Genomic DNA, 10,172 nt, shown 5'->3' with positions numbered 1-10,172 from the left:
GCTTCACAAAAAAGTCTGTCAGATATTCTGGGCCTGTAAGCCAAAGAAGGATGCCCCAATGTTAGAAGGGAATTGTTGATGACCATCCAGGCAGCTGGCTGTTTCTGTCATTTCTTAGTATTGGAAGTTGTTTGCTCTGCATTTTCTGTTTCTCAGGTAATATTATATCCTTCTTGAGACTCTGATGGAGTTGAAAACTAGATAGTTGCAGTTATAATTTTCCTTATTACAAAATTCAGAAAAGAAACTCACAAAAATGGTGTAAAGTATGCAAGATTGAGAGACATAAAAAGATAGTTTTGGGTTGGTAATACAAGTTAGGATAGAAAATGAATTGGGTACAATACTTTGAACTCACCAAGAAAGGATAGATAATGGAGCGTTTTCTCTGAATTTATCAAATGCAAATGAACTAGATATTAATGTACTTCTTGGCTGTACATATTTGTATATAGTTATTATACTGATTGTAAACAGTTTATCTATGTTAGTTTAAACCTTTGCTTTTTATTTAGAGAAAAGGGGGGAAATGCTGTGTGGTGTTTTAATTGTATTCTGATAAATAAAGCTTGTTTGGAGTCAAAGGCAGAGCTAGCCACTAGCTGACTATAGAGAGGAGGCAGGTTTTAGTACTTGGGGCTGAGGGAGAATGTTGGCCATTTTGGGTGGAGAAATGGAAGAGATAAGAAACAACTAGTGCCTGCTTCCCATTCTCTGATCTTTCATGTTTTTATCCCATATTTGACTTTCAATTCTTTACTGATAAAGATTAATTAGATTAATGATTCAGTCTCCCTCACCTTCTCCTTTGTTCTCTCATCTCTCTCAAGCCTAGATTCCCCCTACAACTTATTATCTCTGCTTACCAGACCCACCTATCGCTTTCCTGCCTATCTATCTACTGGACATTCAGCTTTTTTATAAGACTAATCATGTGCCTTAAACAGGTAAGGTAAAATAGCAACACATCTTTACACAATTAAACAATGCAGTATAAACAAAACTAACACATCGTTGCCTAGGTTAACAATTGCAGAACAAACAAATGTAACACACCTTTGTTTATTTAAAGTAACATTCTACAGCAAGGTTTGCCCCATATTACCCCCAAATCTAGTCATTTCTCCCAGTATCCTCCACCACATCCTTCTGGAGAACTGTTGTCTTAAGTACATTCTTACTGTTTGAACCAAAGTGCGACTGTCTTTGTCTTTCCCTTTCTTTAGATCTTATTTAATTAGTTTATTGATTTTTTTCTTTTCCATGTTGAGGTATAATTCTTACTTCTTAAACTTATTTTAAGAATTCTTTTTGAAGCTACTGTAAATGACTTCAAATTTTTATTTTGGGTTTGTTTGTGGCTAGCACTACAAATCATGTAGCCAACTGCATGATTTCTGTGTTTTGTCCTATGTCTTTTAACCTTTCTGAGTATTTAAAAAATTCTTGCAGGTTTTTAAGGTGTGGGTTGTTGTGTTTTTTTCCTGTTTGCTGGGTGATACCATCTGGGAGACAGATTCTGCCTGCTTTATTCCTTCAAGTCCAAATACCTATTATTTCTTCTTGCCAAACTTATTTGACTATAACATCTAGCATAATGTAGAATGGTAGTGCCTAGATGGGACATGCCTTTCCTACCCTGATCCTAGCTGGTTTGTTGGAAGCATACAATTAGTATTATACTAATTATACAATTAGTATTATAAAGTATTATTATGTATTATATGTATTATTATATATTATAATTATTATTAGTGTTATGAAGAATTATGGGGTTTCATATATTACTTTTATGAAGTAGATGATACTTTGTTCATCATTGTTGAGTGTTTTTAACATGGAAATGTGTTCATTTTTTCCAAATGCTTTTTCTCTGTGTTTTGAGAGATCCTGTAATTTTCTCCCTCTATTCTGTTGATATGTGTTGTTAGCATTCAGGCATTATGCTGGCCTGCCATTAGGGTCCTCAACTGTAGCCACTCTGAGCACTTCTGTGCTAAGAGTACTGACAGATACGTCATCAAGCCGCTGGAGCTATGTAGACCTTTCCCTGTGTGCATGCACCATACCCCTTATAAAAATCAGGCCCCTTTTATGTCTTTCTTTTTCTCCCACTGCTCCCAAATCAGAGGCTGCTCTCTACTTTCCCTTCCTTCCCCCAATAATTCTCCCACGTGAGTTCTGTTGTGTGGTGTAACTTTCCTTCCTGCCACCACCACGGGCCAAACAACACCTATGGTTCAGTGAGACTCAGACTGGCTATCCTTTCGGCTTCTCCCACCCACAGGAAGTTTGAGGCATTCTGGGATCCAGCTCCCAGTCTGCCTATGACAGGCTTACTTTTCACCTGATGGATCATCACTGGGCCTTCCACCCAACACCAGCACAATTGGTAAATTTCCCCTTCTCCCGTCAGGGTAATGGCTTCTCTGGATCAGTCAGAGTGACTGTCAAGCATCTGGCACCCCTCTGGTATTAGAGGTGGAGGAACCCCCAACCACAGTTTTCAAGGCTACAGTTGACCCTCTTCACCGACACTCACCTCTGGCAATTTCTCATGAGTGAGATCTACCCTCTTGAGTATAGGAGTATAGTTTTTACGCTTTGGTCCCTCCAAGCCCTGGTACCAGGCAACCATGTCTCTCTCTTGGGCTCTGTTCTTTGTGTGATGAAGTCTGTGCCTCTCCGAATTCCTGGGACGCTAGGCATTGCAGACCACTGGATCTTATTTCTCTGCCTCACTCGTGGGAACCGTGTCCTCCCCACACCTCCCAGCTCCCCACTGGGATGTCTATTGGACACTCTGCACTTAGCACCAAACTTAAGGGTTTCTATACTTGACTGCCTTTGAGGTCAGGTATAGTCCAGATACCCATTAAATCATCAATCAAAATGTCTGTCTGTCACCTGGATCCCAGTATTATATGGGTCCTTTACAACTTTTGCCAGTGATTGGGCAGTTGGAAAGAGGAACCTTAGTTCCAAACCTTCCCTCTGTCTTTCCTGTTCCCCAACTCTGCTCCTCCTAGCTATGAACTCTGAACTAGGGGACCCTCCACCACTCAGAAACCTGATAATGAGCCTCCACTCTATTGACCTCAACACAAACTTCTCCTCCTTCATCTCCCCAGTAACAGGCCATTCTAACCATCCAACTCTGGTACCCACTTTAATTCCCCCTTACTCGCTTCCACTATGCTATGGGACCCCCTTCATCTCTCTCTGCCCAGCCCAATCTGGCCACAGTTCACCCTTTGTGAGAGGTTACCTGAGGTGGTTGGACTGGTTAAGGTATATGCCACCTCTTCATTAAGTGAACTCTCCCAAATAGAAGAAAAAACCGGGGTCTTATATGTCTAACTCTATTTCTTTCATTAAAGAATTCCAATATATAATTCAATCACATATCTTCATCTGTCTGTCTGTCTGTCTGTCTGTCTGTCTGCCTGCCTGCCTGCCTGCCTGCCTGCCTGCCTATCTATCTATCTATCTATCTATCTATCTATCTATCTATCTATCTATCCTAACAACCTACTTCCCGAGGAATGCAGGCAAGTTTGGGAGCAGGCTAGAGCACATACAAAAATCCACATAACTAACACAGCACACCCAACGGGGGCAGAGTTGGTCCCCAACTAGGATCCCCATGGGACTGTAGTATCCCAGGGGTCAAAGGTCGGGCTGAGTAGAAAAAGATGAAGGTACCCCATAGTGGAGCAGGAGTAACGGGGGAGTGAAAGTGGGTGCCAGCATCAGCTGGTTAGAATGGCCTATTATTGCAGAGGAGGAGGAGGCTGAAGGAGCAGAAGGAGGAGCAGGCACGTGTTGAGAGTGATGGAGATGGGTTTACAGCCTGCCTTCTGGTGGGTCTCTGTAGGTGCCCTTAAACCAGTTAACTATGAAGAGCTTCAAGAAATTGGTCAGGACAAACAGGAAAACGCATCTCAGCTCCCAGAATGCCTCACAAAGGCCCTTTTATAGTATACCAATCTAGACCCTGAAAACCCAGAGGGCAGACAACTCCCTGTGACTATTTCTTTTCCCAAAACTTCTCCAATATTAGGGCTAAGCTCAAATATTGGGAGAGAGGACCCCTAACTCCACAGGCACATGTCTTAGTGCTGGCCTCTAAGGTCTACCTCACGAGAGATGAGAAAGCCCATGAACAGAAATACCAATGCTGGCCAAGGCATTCAACCAGCTTCGGAGACTGCCCAGGCTCCCTTGCTTCCTAGGACTTGAGGTCCCTGCTTCAAATGTAGTCAGGAAAATCACTGGGACTGGGCCTTCCCTAATCTCTCAGGCCACCCAGGCCATGTCCAAGTTCAAGGTGCCATCAAGAGGGATGTTGGGTTGTTGACTGTCCCTGTGTCCCCCGTGGCATGGGGACATCAACACAGGCCACCCTCCAGTCAGCCTTTTAGGCCTGGCTATGGATGACCGAAGGGGCCTGGGCTTCCTTGGCCTGACCTCTTTCATGTCTGACAAGGAGCCCTGGATCGTCATTACAGTATCAACATGATCCAGCCCCTTCCTCATGGACACTGGGGTCACTTACTTGGTCCTGATGGAGTTTTGGGGACCCACCTCTCATCCTTATTTCCCTATCGTTGGGGGATAGCCTCATTTACCTCACCAGACTCCAACACTCAATTGCATTTTCTGGGGTGTTCCTCGTACTTATTCCTTCCTGTTGGTGCCATCTTGTCCTGTCCCCTTACTGGGAAGGGATCTTTTAGCCAAATGCTCCCCCATTTGCCTGACCCACATGCCAGCATCTCATTTCCTTCTCCTAGCAACCCAACCTATTGGTTCCAACACATCATTTTTTCTGCCAGCCTTTCAGGTAGATCCCCAAGTCTGGAATACCCCAAACCCTTCTGTTGCTAATCACCATTCCCCCCATCACCGACCCTACCGGCTACAGGTGCATCCCCCATGCCCTGGGCCCACTCTCACTCCAGAGCCTCAGTGGACTTAAACCTATCCTCTCTGACCTCCTAAGGAAAAAAAAAAACACTTTGTCCCACATACTCTCCCGTTAAGACCCCAATACTTGCAGTTAAAAAAGCCGAATGGGACCTTCTGCTTGGTTCAAGACCTCTGGCTCATTAATTTTGCAGTAGTTCTTCTCTGCCCTGTGGTGCCTCACCCTACACGCTCCTTCCCACTGTCCCCTCAGGGACCTCGCACTTCTCAATTCTGGATCTCAAAGACGCTTTCTTCTCTATCCCTCTCAGCTCCCAGTCCCAAAGCATTCTCTGCTTTCACCTGACTGACCCTGATACCCCCCTCTCTACCAAGATCTCTTGGACTATCGTAGCTCAGGGCTTTTGGGGCAACCCACACCTGCTCTTCCAAATTTCTTGTCCAGCTAGGACTATAGAGTCTCGCTTTCTAAGGTCCAACTGTCCACTCCTCAGGTTACTTACTTGGGACTAACCATTACCCCAACCTACAAAGCTATTACCTTGGATAGAAAACACCTAATCTACTTCCCTCTACTAAGAGGAAATTTTATCATTCCTAGGAATAGCTGGCTTTTTACTTTCCTGGATCTCCTCTTTTCCCCTCCTTGGCCACCCCTTATATAAGGCAGCCCTTGGCCCCTCACATGAACCCCTTCTCACTCCCATTTCCAAGTCCTTTCAGAAGCTCCAACAGGTTCTCCTCCAGGCCCCAACACTACATCTTCCAGACCTAACCTGTCCCTTCTCTCTCTAGGTAACAGAAAACAGGGATTTGCCCTTGGGATCCTGGGCCACCAATTGGGACCTTCCTTTGCTCCTGTATCATACCTATCAAAGAACTAGACCTTACCACCCAGGGATGGGCACCCTGCATATGCACTTTAGAGGTGTTGAGCTTCTCATTCATAAATCAGAAAAACTTACCTTTGGGTTACCCACCACTATCTTCTGCTCTCACACCCTCTCCCATTTTTTAATGTATAAGAGCTAGCAAACTCTATCTCCTTCCGGGTTCTTTCTCTCCATGTGGCACTAGTAGAAGGTGCCACACTTACTTTCCAATGTTGCCCACCCCTCTATATTTCAAATCTTCTTCCCTGGCCAAACCCCATCTCATTCCTGCATTGAAACTCCAGAGGAAGTACTGTCCCATCCCTCACACATACAGGAAGGCACATTGCCTCAGGCCATCTATACCTGGTGCACAGATGACAGCTCCTTTTTACATGAGGCTATGCCATCCTGTCAGACACTGAGGTGGCTGGAGCACAGGCCCTCCCTGCCCACACCACTAATAAACAGGCTCTCACAGGTGTCCTCCAGTTATCACAGGGCACTCCCTAAATATTTACACAGACTCCGAATATGATTTTCTTTTCCTCTGCTGCCCCGCTCTGCTGTCTGTAAGGAGCACAGACTACTTACAGCAAAAGGAGGATCCACAACTAACTCAGGTCAAATTAAGGCCACGCTAAAAGCATCCCATCTCCCCACAACCCTAGGACTGTCCACTGCTGGTCCCACAAGGCTGATGACTCCATCGTCTCTAGGGGTAACAACCAAGCTGACGAGGCAGTTAGAGCTGCAGCCTTCCAAGGCCCGCATTGAGCTCACCCGCCACAGGGAATCCTTGCACTACAACTCACACCCTTGCTGTCAGCCCCGACACCTGACACCTGTCCTGTCTACTCCAGCTCTTTTATCCTAATAGCCAGGCTCTGGCTCACTTTGTCAAGGCCCACCTGCAGCCCACCCCTGAGGACTTGCTTTTCTTAATGATTATTACTGACTTTTGTAATAACTGTCAAATGTCAGACCTCCAACTTCAGATACCATGGCCCTCCTTTTCCTATCCACTGGGCCAGAGGCTTCCTCCTGGGGACTGACTGGCAACTTGACATCACCCACAGTCAGCTGATTTAGATACCTCCTGGTCTTAGAGGGTACATTCTTGGGATGGATAGAGGCATTCCCAACCACTAACAAAAGGGCTCAGAAAGACTCTGACCTCCTCCTTCTCCTCCTCTTCTTCTTCCTCCTCCTCCTCTGGGAGATCATTCCCTGATTTGGAATCCCCGCCTACCTCCAGACAGACAATGGTCCTGAATTCTCTTCCCCGATTTCCCAAAATTTATCTAAAACCCTCAACATTGCTTGGCATTTTCATATTCCATATCACCCCCAGTCCTCAGGAAAGACAGAACGAACTAACTGCTCCTTAAAAAACACCCTTGTCAAAATGACACAGTAACTTCATCTCAGTTGGGTAAAGTTCCTGCCTGCTCATCACTCTTCTTGGGCCCCAGGCTCCCCCCAAGTGACCCCTTACCATCTTGCCATTTGAACTCGTGTATGGACTGCTGGTTTGAACCCCTGGTCTCTCAGCCAAACCCTCACCTCTCTCTGATCACCTGCTCGCTCCCTTTCTCTGTCATCTCCACTCTTTCCTATGAAACTTACTCCCTACCCCAACCGTGTGCCAATCCCTGTCCATCTCCACTTAGCATCTGGGATCAGGTCCTTCTCTCTCCTCCAGACCAACATAACTCACCTCTTTCCCGTCTTGTCACCCCACAGCTGCTAAGCTTGAGGGCCTCTCTCAATGGATTCACTCATCCTACCTAAAGCCTTTTACTCCCCACCTCAAGACAATTTTCCTCTGTATACATCAACCCCAACAGGACCCTGCTCCATTAGGTTTCAGAAGACACTTAGATGAGCTGCCTGGTCCCTACTTTCAGAAGAATGAGGCTTCATCCTGCAGCTGTTCTCACCTGTACTGGACGGAGAGCCCATATGGAAGGAGAAGCTTTCCTTCTTGACCCTTTCCTTGTGCTCCTGTCTTTACTAATCACACCCTGCCTCATCAATCTCTTCTCTATATATCTCCAATGATACATTAAAAAAATCCCTAATCAAACAACTAATCAGCTTTTGTTATAGGACTACTAACTGCTAGCCAGAGAGCTGGAGGTGCAAGACTACCAAATATGTCCAGGTGGTGAGAACCACAGCACCCCAGAGGTATCCATGTCCCCCAGACTCAGAAAAGACAGTTAGAGAATAGATTTCAATGGAACTTTTACTCTTCCTTTATTTAAAAGGTACTCACTCGACAATGACTGTCCTCAGTAATCAACCACCTTGTGTCCCCTGGTAAATTGAATAGAAAGAGGGTGTCGGGGTGATGGGAAAGGACCAGGTGCTTTAGGTCTGCTTATCTGAAGATAAGAAAGCTTAAATGGTGGTAAGGAAAAAAATTGCTTAAGATGTATAAAAGAATGAAACATGATCCAGATTTCTTTCTTCTCTCTCTTTTCTCTCTCTCTGTCTCCCTCTCTGTCTCTCTGTCTCTGTCTCTCTCTCTCCTACTGTTATATTAGGACTCCAAACGTTCATAGTCTCAACATTAATCGATGGAATTCTAATAAGCTATCAATCTGGCAGTCTAAGACTATGTGAGTCTACTGCCTTTTCTGCCCTGTGGATTTCAGTACAGATTACAAACAGTGGGAATGCTAATGTGTCTAAAACTTATGCCTTTTTCTAAACTCAAAGATCTCTTGTGAGTTCCAGGGAGTTGACTTGACTCCACCTAAAACAGGTCAGGGGCACTGTCAGATACATTCCAGATAAGTACTATCACTCAACAGTCTTAGCTTCCCCACCTTTCCCTCTCTCCTCCCCCAGTGACCAGGACCTAAGAAAAAAATATTCCCCCTCAACTTAACTTTATCTTCTGCTTTGTCAGCATCTTGCCAGGTCCATGTGTCCCCTTAATTTGCATCTGGGACAGCTTCAGAGTGGCAAGCCCCAGTGTCAAACTCCAGACTACTTCACCTAGACCTGCGCCTTCCTGGCACCAGATGGTCCTACAATGTCCAGACAGTGAAGTGACAAGCCACCTACCCCAGCACTTGGCCAGCACCTCAGCTTTCTCAGGTCCCCAGAGATGCTGATGCCCCCAGGTCAGCAGGAAGCAGCCTCAAGAACACAACACCCGCATTACAACACCCGCATTCCTGCCTCATCTGCCACCCTCCTCCTATTTCCCCACCTTTTTAATAATAAACAGAAGGGAGGAAGGTTAGCATTCAGACCTTACGCTGGCCTGCCCTTCGGGTCCCCAGCTGCAGTGCTTAAGAACACTCCTTTTACCCATGAGCTGGTTAATACCTAGGCATCTATACTGGCCAGCACCAAGGGTCCTGACAGAGTGTGTCTTCAAGCCACTGCCAGTGCATAGAGCTCTGTGTCCCTTCCTCTCCCCTCCCCCAGCAAACCTCCCACCTAAGTTCTGTGAATGGTGTGACTATCCTTCCTGCCTCTGCCACCACCGGCCAAGCAACAACATGTGCTACAATGATTTCTTTTCTACTGTCACACCAATCTTACTTGTCCTGGGGTGAATTCCCCTTAGCATTATGGTACAGTATATTGCTATTATTATTTTTTAAATGTTGCTGGTTTTGTTTGCTAGGGTTTGTTGACTATTTTACATCTTCGTTAAGAAGGAGTATTGGTTTGAATTTTAACTTACTTAGTATTTGGAGAATGCTTGTACTGACTGGTTAGTACGTCAACTTGACACAGCTAGAGTCCTCAGAGAGCAAGCTGTCTCAGTTGAGGCAATGCCTCCATGAGATCCAGCTGTAAGGCGTTTTCTCAGTTAGTGATCAGTAGGGCCTTTCCATTGGCTGGTGTTCCTGGCTTGTATAAGAAAGTAAGATGAGCCAACCAGAGAAAGCAAGTCAGTAAACCACATTCTGTCTCCATGGCCTCTGCATTAGCTCCAGGATCCTGACTTCCTTCACCGATGAACAGTTGTATGAAACTGTAGCCGAATTAACCTTTGCTCCACGACTTGTTGTTTGCTCATGGTGTTTCGTCTCAGCAACAGAAATCCTAACTAGGACAGAGTTAAACTGATAGCTTAGGGGGACTCGACCTCTTCTCTTTAAGAACAATTGGAGCCCATTGATGTTATATAAATTTAGGATCCACTAAGGAAGCCTTCTGGGCCTGGGCTTTTCTTTATGGGAAATCTTTGTGTGCTTACATATTTTTTAAAAAATCTTTGTAATTAATATTAATATATATATATAAGTTTATAATACACAGCTGCTATTGTATGGTTATATAACAGTATCAACAATATCATTTGATTAATTCAGTCTATTAAAATTTGGCAGTGGTGTTTAG

This window comes from Microtus oregoni, unplaced genomic scaffold (genome assembly GCF_018167655.1).
Source record: "Microtus oregoni isolate MIOR12 unplaced genomic scaffold, Mior012 000005F_ref0000423, whole genome shotgun sequence".
NCBI classification, from domain to species: Eukaryota; Metazoa; Chordata; class Mammalia; order Rodentia; family Cricetidae; genus Microtus; species Microtus oregoni.
The sequence above is the reverse complement of the archived record's forward strand: the minus strand, read 5'-3'. Positions refer to the sequence as shown.